The sequence below is a fragment of the Bidens hawaiensis genome, unplaced genomic scaffold (assembly GCF_021521415.1).
Source record: "Bidens hawaiensis isolate Kalapana, Puna unplaced genomic scaffold, B.hawaiensis_p1.1 tig00074859_1, whole genome shotgun sequence".
NCBI lineage: Eukaryota > Viridiplantae > Streptophyta > Magnoliopsida > Asterales > Asteraceae > Bidens > Bidens hawaiensis.
This window is the reverse complement of record NW_027502987.1, coordinates 31,995-43,338: the sequence shown is the minus strand read 5'-3', so window position 1 is coordinate 43,338 and position 11,344 is coordinate 31,995. Positions and strand designations below refer to the sequence as shown.

Here is an 11,344-nt window from a genome sequence, read left to right as displayed (position 1 = left end):
ACCATCGACTAGAATCTAAGCTATGAGTTGAAATATCATAAACATAACTCTTACCTTAAAATCGGTATAACGCTTAAGGACGAATGCACAATACTTCGACTATATGTAGGGCGTTGTGATATGGAACGTTGAAACTTTAGTGTGGCGTCGGACTCCAACTCGATGGCACGAACTTCGAGAAAGTGGAAGTGATTAGGTGTTCGGGATGCCAAAAATGAACAACCCATGATCACTATTTATAGTTGAAACTCACACCGTCGGTCCGACCGTTGCTAGCCACCATTCATTCTTGTAATGGCACGTGTCCTTTCATGTTGACATGTGGCGACACATGTCATTCCATATTATTAGTCATTGGACACATGTCGATTTCATCCGATTAGTCATTGGACATGTGTCGCTTTCATGCGATTAGTCATCAGACATGTGTCGCTTCATGAGAGTTTACATATATTTATTTTAGCTAAATAACTAATTGGTCCCTCAACTTCTTAAATTGTCAAAATTGATTTGGAAATTTGTAGGTTGTTACATTGAGGGAGGTAAGTCATCCTCTTCGGAATTTGTTAAAAGATATTTGGTTATGTGCTGGAATTTTTTATACAATCGGTTTGGCTCTTCTTTTTTCCTTTTTAATTTTGACTCTAGGATTTATGCTTTTGACTTAACGCCAGTGCGATATCTGTTCCAGAAACGGAGCACATGTTACGATGTTATGTTATTCACACGTTTATTCTGAGTTAGGCTACAAATTCTGAAGTTAACTCTGCCTCTTTTGTTTTAACTGCACCCTTTTCTTTCCTCTTGTTGCTTCAGTAAGTAACTATACATCTATAGGTCTCTTTTTTTTACTAAACATTCTTTTTCAATTCTTAGATGCTTCGAATTCTAGCCTCTAGTGTTTATTATAAACTTTTATGCAAAATGCTAAAAAATACATAAAATAAACATACGTGTTCATTTAGAGGGTAGATGATTTCTTTTCAGATCTATGATGCTGGTTTTGCTTTCCCTACACCAATTCTGGCACAAACTTGGCCTATCTCTTTACAAAACAGGGACATAGTGGCAATTGCAAAGACATGTTATGGTAAAACATTAGGCTATCTGATTCTTGCTTTCATGCTTCTTAGACATTGTAAGAACAATCCCTAACTTGGGCCCACAATGATTGGTTTATCTCCCACAAGGTAACTTGCTACTCAAATACAAGATGAGTCCATCAAGTTTGGCATATTCATCAGAATCTCTTGCACAGTGAGTTTTTAGTTACTATTTTTTCTTTTTGCATATCGGTTTGCTAATGCGTGTTGGTGAATGTGCTTTAGTGATTATATGGCGGGGCTCTTAAGGGCCCACAACTAATGGAATTAGAGAGAGGGGCAAATATTGGTGTAGCAACTCCAGGTCGACTTAATGATATTCTTGAAATGAAGAAGGTTGACTTCCGCCAAGTTTCTTATTTTTAATTCATTACAAACTTTCAATTATTACAAAATTCTTATCTTTGTTTTTTTTTCTTAAATCTCATTTTGTTCGATAAAAGTATGTTTTATAAAACTTATATTATATATATATATATATATATTCCATTTGGGTTTATAAAAACTTTTGTAACCAAGCATTCACGTTCACGAGTTATTTTCTTGAGATTTTATCATGTTCATTCCTCGTCATGAAATGCTTAGTTGAACTGTCATTGTTCGATGTAGAAATTCCCATTGAATCAAGTTTCAGGTTATTCAAACAAGTTTTTAACCTGAACTTCAATTAGAATTAATTAGACTTCAATTTGTACAAAACCAAATATAATTGGGTTGATTTGAAGTCGAATCAATTCGAATTTGAGCAGTTTGAACTTAAAAGGTGTTCAAACCTATTACAATTCAGATCAATTAACCAAATTGTTAAGAAGTGCCTAAAATATACTCCCTCCGTCCTATTATAAGTGTCATAGTTTGACTTTTCAATTTTTTTTTGCAACTTTGACCGTAAATATTTTTGTTCGTGTCATATAATACTTGATGAAAATTATATCAATGTAAAATACATTTAAAACCCAATCCATTCATATATTTTACATCAAGTATTATATAACACAAACAAAAATATTGTCGGTCAAAGTTAAACAAAAAAGACTTGAAAAATCAAACTATGACACTTATAATGGGACGAAGGAAGTATCAGGAAAACTACAACCATTTATTTCATCTAACATCTTTCAAACTCCTAATAGGACTATATGTCACACTCCGACTTAGGGCCTAAGCGTGTAACCAATAGTTGGTACATGTTTTGTAAATATATTAGAGTTTGCGGGTTATTTAGCGGAAATCTTTATTTTAAAATAAAATATTAATATATATTTTGAAACATTAATTTATTTGTAAACATTTATTTATAATAATAAATATTTGATTTATTTGGAGAACTTCTCGGATAATAAATATCCGAGTGAATAATTTATAAACCTTGTTTAAATATTGTTTACAATATTTTAATAATTAAAAACTAAGTCATCTCTACCTTGCGAGCATCTAACTTCATGGATGACTATAATTCCTTGCTACATGTGCTAACTTTATTTCCTGAAACGTTTGGGGGAAAATATGTCAGCGACATGCTGGTGAATCGTTGACTCTCAAAACATTTATTAAATCTTTCTTTAACTGACAAAATAGTTTTCTTGAAAATCTCAGCAGAAACATCTCTTATTTCTAGGATTTGCGTCACTACCATACACACACAATTACGGTTCTCCGGGTACTGACGCCCATTGGAGAAATTTTTATTATGATCTATAGTCTGCGACCACGTAGCCTTGATTGAAAGACTAGATAAATTATGTTTGGATCCAGACAAATGTGTACTCAGTCTGAGTTGCTTTTATTTTCTATCTTGTAAATTAGGGATCACGTAATCCATTAAATCTTTTTGTTATAGATCACGTAATCTCATAAAAATTTGACTCTCTTTGTTTAAGTAAACAACCTGTTTATCTTGACTGAAAAAGGTTTAACGTGTTCACCTGTGATTGTCTGTTCAGAATGATGTGGTGATCTCGTTTGAAAACCTTTATGAATGAATGATTGATTAACCTATAATAAAATAGGTTTATATAAATATCCGGATCGTCTCTTAATCCAGCTACACACCTTTAGTCTGGTTTTGATAGCTTTAAACCTTGATTGATCATTTGTTTGAATAAAATATTAAGATCTGAAATCTTTCTCTTTATTTGTTATTCTTGTGCTATTTTTATTCTTCGAGAAGAAATGCTTATGATATGTTTCTTTTTCAAGAAGAAACGTCATTTGTCTATAACCTTGATATATATAATATTATGTTTTTTAATTATGAGGAAACACTATTTTGACTATATTCCTTGTAGGTAAAAACTTATCTTTAATTATAAAGATATAATATTTTAAATATATCCGCATGTATGTAAATGCTTATGTTTCTTAACCATGAAAAAACTATATGTTTGCTATAACTTTTGTTTATATAATTTTGTATTTCTTAATCATAAAGAAATTTTATTTAGTTAGTGCATTTTAGTTCGATCAAGGTCTAGGCTATATCCCCGACTAGGGTCTAAGCCTTGAAATAATAATATTTTATTCGGGCAGAACCCCTACCTTGCTTAGCTTAATAATTACTTGACTTTCGGTAGCACTTATGCACTTGCACGAATATCGGGTATTCTTGATCTACTTTTATTGGCACGCAAATAGAGGCGACGCTCGGGGGTCGGCGGGTCGTGCACGCACTTCGAGGCAGATTGTCGGGTTACTTTTGGGTGGCAAGCACTTCAAGGAAACGCCGGGTATTGGCACGGATTACGAGGCTCAACACGCAAAACGAGGTAGAGAGAGAAATATCTTAGAGAGAGTAATTTGGTGTGATGGTGAAGAGTGCCGTGACCCCTCTATTTATAGTTGAAATTGGGTCCCATCGTGATACGCGATGGACCCTTCCCTTAAGCCGTCGCGTATCGCGATGGCAGGTGATTAACAAGTGGCATGATGACTCAGCCCTAGCGTCTGCCACATGTCACCCGGATGTGACACGTGTCGCTGAGTCATAACGGACCATCGTGTATCGCGATGGTCTTATTCTTGGACTCATCGCGTATCGCGATGGGTTCCTGGATTCTATTTTTCAATTTTAGTCCCTTGTCACATCTTGGTCTTGCTTTCGCTTTCCAAAAGCAATAAGCGAAGTGCAAAGTGCGCTATCAAAGCGCCACATTGTGCCCGTCGCCATCATCCTCGCACGAGCCCGTGCGCGTCGGGTACTTTGTACCCTCCGCTAGGACCTCTGAGTGCATGCTTGGCATAAAAGAATATTACTATGAAAATTTATCTTTTTATAAATAGCTTCAAAATCTTTTCCACTTTTCATGTGAGATGAATTTTAACTTCCTTATCCATACCCAAATGGAATGCTTTCACAATCTTCCACCCTTTCATGTGCGATGGATTTTTTTCCCCAATTTCTTAATATGAGATTAAACTTCCTTATTTATACTTTTATTTCCTTAATTTCTTATCATGAAATGTTTTTATTTTTTTATTTAAATTTTCCATTACTTATTTTAAGAATATTTTTGATCATTCTACTATATTTTTAATCATTCTATTTTCCTAAGTGTTTTGATTATTCTACTTTCCTAAGTGTTACACTTAGGAAAGCAAAATGATCAAAAATATTCTTAGGAGTCATTTACTCAAGTCAATTTATTTAACACTTAGGAAAGCAAAATGATCAAAAATATTCTTAGGAGTCATTTACTCAAGTCTATTTATTACATCCATTACTAAATTCAAAGACATTCTACCATTTTTAAATAAAGATCATTTTAAAGTTCACCAACATTGCAACGCCATTTAAGAGTTCAACATGAGCCCAAAACAGTAATTAATAAAAGTAGTAGCATTCAAAATTTGGGAATTAAAATAGCAACAAAATTAAACACAAGAGTAGCTTCAACTTGATGATAATTCAACATCATCAGCTTCGATTTGAGGACCTGTCCGCAACAACTTCAACCCATCCGTAGGAACATGTAGATAGTTATTGTGAATTGGAGAAATTATTAGAGTTTTATATAGTATATACATGTATCACAATAAGACCATAAAACAACTTATTAACTTACAATTCTAAACATCTATGAGAAAGATTAAAGTTAATCATAATTTATTAATGAAAAAGTGATAGAAATAACAATTACAACGAATAAAAATAAAATTAGATTCTTCAAGTTTTTCGAGATCTTCTATGTTCTTTGATGCTTTTAAGAACTTCTGGATCCAATCTTGAACTTGTGTTATTCTAAGAGATTAAAAAACTCCTAAAAATTGATGTACTCTCTCATGGTACTATACGTAAAGTAACCATGTGATGTAATAGAAAATGTTGGACTTCTGTTGTTCCACTGAAGAAACACCAGTCGAACCCCGACAGATTACGAGTAACCTGAGGGTTAGATAGACGTTTCCCACGAGGGGTTAATTCCGGCAAGATGGTTCTTCCGATAACCTGCAAAACAGACACCGTGAGCTCGTCACTAAGAAAGGGGGGGGGTTCCTCCTTGTGACCACCCTCCGGCGTGAGAATCAGTCTATCTTACTCTTTGAATATAAAAGTATATTATTAATACTAGAGCAGTTATCAGGTAAATTATACAAGATATTAGATGATGAAATGATAATACCATTTGATGTCTTTTATAGCCGAAGGTGGGTTTCCAAGGAGGTTTAGCCGGCCTACTACTCTGTCAACTGTGGCCTACACACGTGCTCTGCTGGTAATTGGTGGATAGGCAGCGGCTGACAGTGACCAGGCGTGCTGTTCACTTTTCCTTTTCCACCAACTACAGGCTAGGCACGTGGTATGGCAGGAGTTGGTGAGCAGGCGGCGGCTATTGGTCACAGTGCTGTGGCGTGTTGTCTGCCATGCTGCTGTCAGTGAGCTGTCGTATCGTTGGTCAGATCTTTTGTCCATACCTCGTCAGGTATCACACAAAAGATCCTCCATTATTATACGGACTGGCTCATTTAGGCGGGAGTTTTCCCCCTCCCGCCTTTATGCGGGAATGTTCCCGGCTTTGCTCATTCCTTCTTCAGGTGACTACTGAATTATTACGAGTTTGAGCCTTATGCGTGTAGCCATGCTGCGCGGGTGGCCAGTCCCTAATGGCGGGTATCCGCACCTGCGGGAACAGGCAGATACTTGGAAACCATAGGGAGGCATTTCCAGCGGGACCAGCTTGCGTACCGCATGTGAGGTCGTCACAACTCAGAGCGTGGTGGGTCCTGCGGGTTTGGTAGGTCGCGGCGCAGACATCCCTATGGTGAAGTCTGCGGGTTCAACTGCGCAGACGTCCGTTTAAGGAGTCTTGCGTGTTCAACTGCGCAGACGTCTCCTTTTAAGGGAGTCTTGCGGGTCCTAACCACCTCTGCTGGGACCTACCTCTTCAAGTCCCCCCAGTCCAATGTTCTTCTCATGAATGTTTAATAAAGTGAGGTGAACTTTTGGACTTAAGCAAGGGGTTTTTGAAAAGGGTTTAGTTTTATGGGTTTTCCGCGGGAAGTCTTACCCACGGGTTTCCCAATGTCACGCAGAATTTCCCAATGTTCTGCTTGATCTCTGGGATGATGCGGATAGGTCTGTAACCTCCCCGCAAGTCAGGAGCGTTTAGAACCTTTTGTGTAGATTCTCCATGAGGTCTTGGTGGTTTTGAACATAGTGATCAATCATGTTATAACCACCAATTCCATTCTGAAGTTTCAAACAATCTAGTTCTTGACGTTCCCGCTATGCGGGGATGTTAATCCCGTTTCTGCAAGCATGGCCCAGAAGATCCTTCTTGGTTTCAATTCCCATGGAGTGCTCGGTATGCGAAGGGTTTTGCCTTGACGCTGTACCCGCACTTCGTCTTATTAGTTACTTTACTCCCAAGGTATCCCTGGCGTTAAATCCCTGCAGGGCTAGGTGCGTGAAGGGTTTTGCCTTGACGCTGTACCCGCACTTCTGTTGGAAGTCTGCCCAATCGTAGATGTGGTGGACCGGCAGACGGTCGAACCACGCTCTAGCTGCCCCGACCAGCGTCATTTGGAACATATAACACCACGTGGGTTTCGTCCAGTTACTGACGGTCGCCCCCGCGATGAATCTGTTCAAGTGATCATCGGGGTCAGAAATACCATCGTACGTGCCTACGTTGGACATTTGTTTGGCACTTCTTGGGGCGATTGCTTCTGCAATGTCCCTTGCGAATTTGGACGTTCCCGCCCTTGCCGCAGTTGGCGTGAATGTTTTGGAGAAGTCCCGTGGGCTGTTGCCCACGTTTATTGGACTGAATGCTTCTCCAAAACGCCTTCTCGGTTGGGAATCCGTTTCTTTACGCTTCCCTTTTGCCCTATGACGAGGGTTCGCGTCTTCCTCGGATTCCTCCGAATCATCGTCGTATTCGAATTCTTCCACTTGTTGGAGTGAACGTAAACGTTCATCCAACTCAGCTTGGAACTCTTTTTGACGTGCTTCGGCCCACGCTTTAACCTCATCGAGTGTTTGGCAGGGGAGCCTCGTCTGTTGATTTTCTAACTGGGTATCGGTGAATCCCAGTGTCTGATTATTTACTTCACTTGCCCCGGCCTGGGTAGCTGGGGTAGTGTTCGTAAAGTTTGTGTACTTGGTATTCCCCCTTATAGCTGGGGTCATAATTACCGGAGTCTCTTGGTTACTCGGTTTTGGGACCGGAGTATCCTTAACCATCTTTCCAGAAATTTTGAAAAAACTGGAGAAAAATAAAGTTCTAGCTTTATGCACGGATGGCGCCAATGAAGAAACACCAGTCGAACCCCGACAGATTACGAGTAACCTGAGGGTTAGATAGACGTTTCCCACGAGGGGTTAATTCCGGCAAGATGGTTCTTCCGATAACCTGCAAAACAGATACAAGATGAGGCCATCAAGTTTGGCAGATCCATCAGAATTTCTTGCACAGTGAGTCTCTAGTTGTACATATATTTTTTTGGCATCTAGTATTGCTAATGTGTGTGTGTGTGTGTGTGTGTGAATGTTGTTCAGTGTCTGTATGGTGGGGCACCTAAGGGCCCGCAACTGAAGGAGTTAGAACGAGGAGCAGATATTGTTGTAGCGACTCCAGGTCGGCTTAATGATATTCTTGAAATGAAGAAGGTTGACTTTCGTCAAGTGTCTACTTGTGCTTGATGAGGCTGATAGGATGCTTGATATGGGATTTGAACCTCAAATAAGGAAGATTGTCAATGAAATACCCCCTCGAAGGCAAACCCTTATGTATACTGCCACCTGGCCCAAAGAAGTCAGGAAAATTGCTAGTGATCTTTTGGTCAATCCTGTTCAGGTCAACATTGGCAATGCGGATGAGCTTGCTGCAAACAAATCTATTACACAGGTAAGTGCTAACAGACTGTTGCATATGTTTCTCTTGGCTTCCTTACAAAGTAAGCACACAGCCACAATAATGGCATATTATTGTATGTGTTGTTGTAGTATGTGGAAGTGGTCCCTGACTTTCAGAAGCAGAAGCGTGTGGAGCAGATTCTGAGATCTGAAGAAAGGGGATCGAAGATCATTATTTTTTGTTCAACTAAAAAGTTATGTGATCAACTCACACGTAGTATTGGTCGTAATTTTGGGGCTGCTGCCATTCATGGAGACAAATCTCAGAGTGAGAGAGACTGGGTTCTCAATCAGTTCCGTTCTGGAAAGTCCCCGATATTAGTTGCTACTGATGTTGCTGCACGTGGCCTTGACATCAAGGACGTAAGGTAAAAAGTTGAATAATATAAATATCTGTATTCTGTTGGCACATTTCGAATTTTCTATTGTGTTTCCAGGGTGGTGATTAATTATGATTTCCCAAACGGTGTGGAGGACTATGTTCATCGAATAGGGCGAACTGGAAGGGCAGGGGCAAAAGGGGTGGCTTACACTTTCTTTTCTGAACAAGATTGGAAACACGCTGCTGACCTTATCAAACTTCTTGAGGGAGCCAATCAGATTGTGCCACCTGCGGTGCGTGAGATTGCAACACGTGGTGGGCCTGGTTTTGGGAAGGAGCGGGGCGGAGTGAGCAGGTTTGATTCTGGTGGTGGTGGCGGGCGTTGGGATTTTGGTGGTGGCCGTGGTGGCGGACGTTGGGATTCTGGTGGTGGTCGTGGTGGCCGTGGTTTTGAGTCAAGGGATGGAGGTTTTGGCGGCCGTGGTGGCAGTGATATGCGGGGTGGGGGTTTTGGCGGCCGTGGTGGCAATGACATGCGGGATGGGGGATTTGGCGGCCGTGGTGACATGAGGGACGGGGGTTTTGGTGGCCGTGGTGACATGAGGGACGCTGGTTCTGGTGGCCGTGGTGGTGGCTTTGGAGGTAGAGGTGGTCAGAGGGACGACGGGTTTGGAGGTCGTGGAGGATTCGGTGGTCATGGTGGAGGGAGAGATGGCAGCTTTGGAGGCCGTGGTGGTGGGAGGGATGGTGGCTTTGGAGGTCGTGTGGTGGGAGGGATGGCGGCTTTGGAGGTCGTGGTGGTCCTAGAGGTGTTGGATATGGTGGACTGGATGGTGGCTGGGATAGGAATGACAGATTCAGGGATTCCCGTGATGGTGGTGGGGGTCGTGGGCGTGGTAGAGGGCGGTTTGATAACAGAAGAGATGGTGATCGTGGCAGGGGAAGAAGCTATAGCCGGAGTAGAAGCCGCAGCCGGAGCTGGTCACGGAGCCGAAGCCGGAGTTGGTCACGGAGCCGGAGCCGGAGCCGGAGTCGAAGTCAGACACCTGTAAGGCGTGAAAGAAGGCGTGAGTCTAAGTTTGATCAAAGAGAAGCAGATGTGCCTGCTGTTGGTCTAACTTCTGAACCGGGTGTTATGCAACAGCCCGAGGGTGGCATTGATCCTGCTGGGGCTGTAAATCATATTGCGGAACCCTAATCGATACACTGCCAATGGATTTATTTTTCTGCATCTGAAGGAGATTAAAGATAAGTCAGGTATGGGTTAACTATAGGTTTTGGGTGTCATTTTTGGTGACTGTTTGGGTTGTTTTTAATTGTTGTTTACGTTTAAATAGAGAATTTATTTTTTATTTTCATCATAAGAATTGAAACACTTGCTTTCAATTACTATGAGTCTGTGTAACCTATAATATTAGTCACCGTGTGTTTTTGGCCATAAGCATTTGTCCAGTCAAATATGACATCAAGTGTTATTGACTTCTACACATCACAACCACTTAACTACCTATATGTTAGATTAGATTAGACGTGCACAAATCGGGTATTTAAAAAACCCGGAACCGGGTAGGAACCGGTTCCGGGTATGGTCAACAAAAGTCAAACCAGGTTCGGTTCCGGAACCGGTTCCGGGTATAGTCGGGTATTTGACCGGGTTTTGACCAGTTCCGGGTCGGGTTTTGACCGGTCCCTCCAGGTTTTTTTCGGGTTTTTGACCGGTTCCTCCGGGTTTTTTCCACCGGTTCCGGGTCGGTTCCGGTTCCGGAACCGGCTCCGAGGAGAAATCCTATACCCGGTCAGGAACCGGTTCCGGGTATGGGTTAGAACCGGTTCCGGGTCGGTTCCACCGGTTCGGTTCCGGAACCGGTTATTTTGTGCACGTCTAGATTAGATTGAATAACTATGGAAGAGCCAAATATCCACTGCTGAGATTGCATAGTAAAAAGGCTAGGAACAACTTTGAACAAAAGAATCACAGTTAATACCACAGATCGACCATGTATCACCAGTCCACTTACTAGACGTACTTTCAGAACGAATCATGAAAAAAATATTTCGATGGTTGTAACAAACTAAATAATCATTTGGAAGTGAACTTTTAAAACTCTCATATTATTTGAAACTTTTGAACTACAAACAATACGTTTTTCAAAGTTACAAAGAATGAATTGATGTAGCGAATACAATAGGTGGTTTTTCCTTTGCATTTTAAGGAAAACTTGATTGATGAAATAAGATGTTTGATGGTTGGTTTTCTTCTGTGGCTCCAACGAAAGTATGATTCAGATTTCAGAATCTGTTTTTTGACTTTTTATTTAACGAATAACAGAGAATTGCTACCCATGTTAAACTCGGATCTACGGTCTGTCTTGAAGCATTTTTGCTCCAACACCTTGACTCGTCTTCTGTATGCCTAACACCTTAAAAGTAAAAACACATTTTTTTTAGTGATTGATACATATATACCTCACTTTATATCTCAAGAATCAAAGAGAAGACCAAGAAGTATTCAAAGACGTTACTTGTAGTTTATGTAGGGTTGTTCAAATGTCTCGTGGATCGAAG

At 40.5% G+C, this 11,344-nt stretch overlaps 1 pseudogene across 1 annotated transcript; it reads left to right on the top strand.

The window, feature by feature from the left end:
• The first annotated feature begins 972 nt into the window (after positions 1 to 972).
• On the top strand, positions 973 to 10,168 carry LOC143606451 (DEAD-box ATP-dependent RNA helicase 40-like; annotated as a pseudogene). The gene is made up of 5 exons (XR_013148748.1): positions 973 to 1,257; positions 8,101 to 8,449; positions 8,548 to 8,825; positions 8,895 to 9,538; positions 9,571 to 10,168. The product of XR_013148748.1 is annotated as a DEAD-box ATP-dependent RNA helicase 40-like (transcript).
• The last annotated feature ends 1,176 nt before the right edge of the window (positions 10,169 to 11,344 follow it).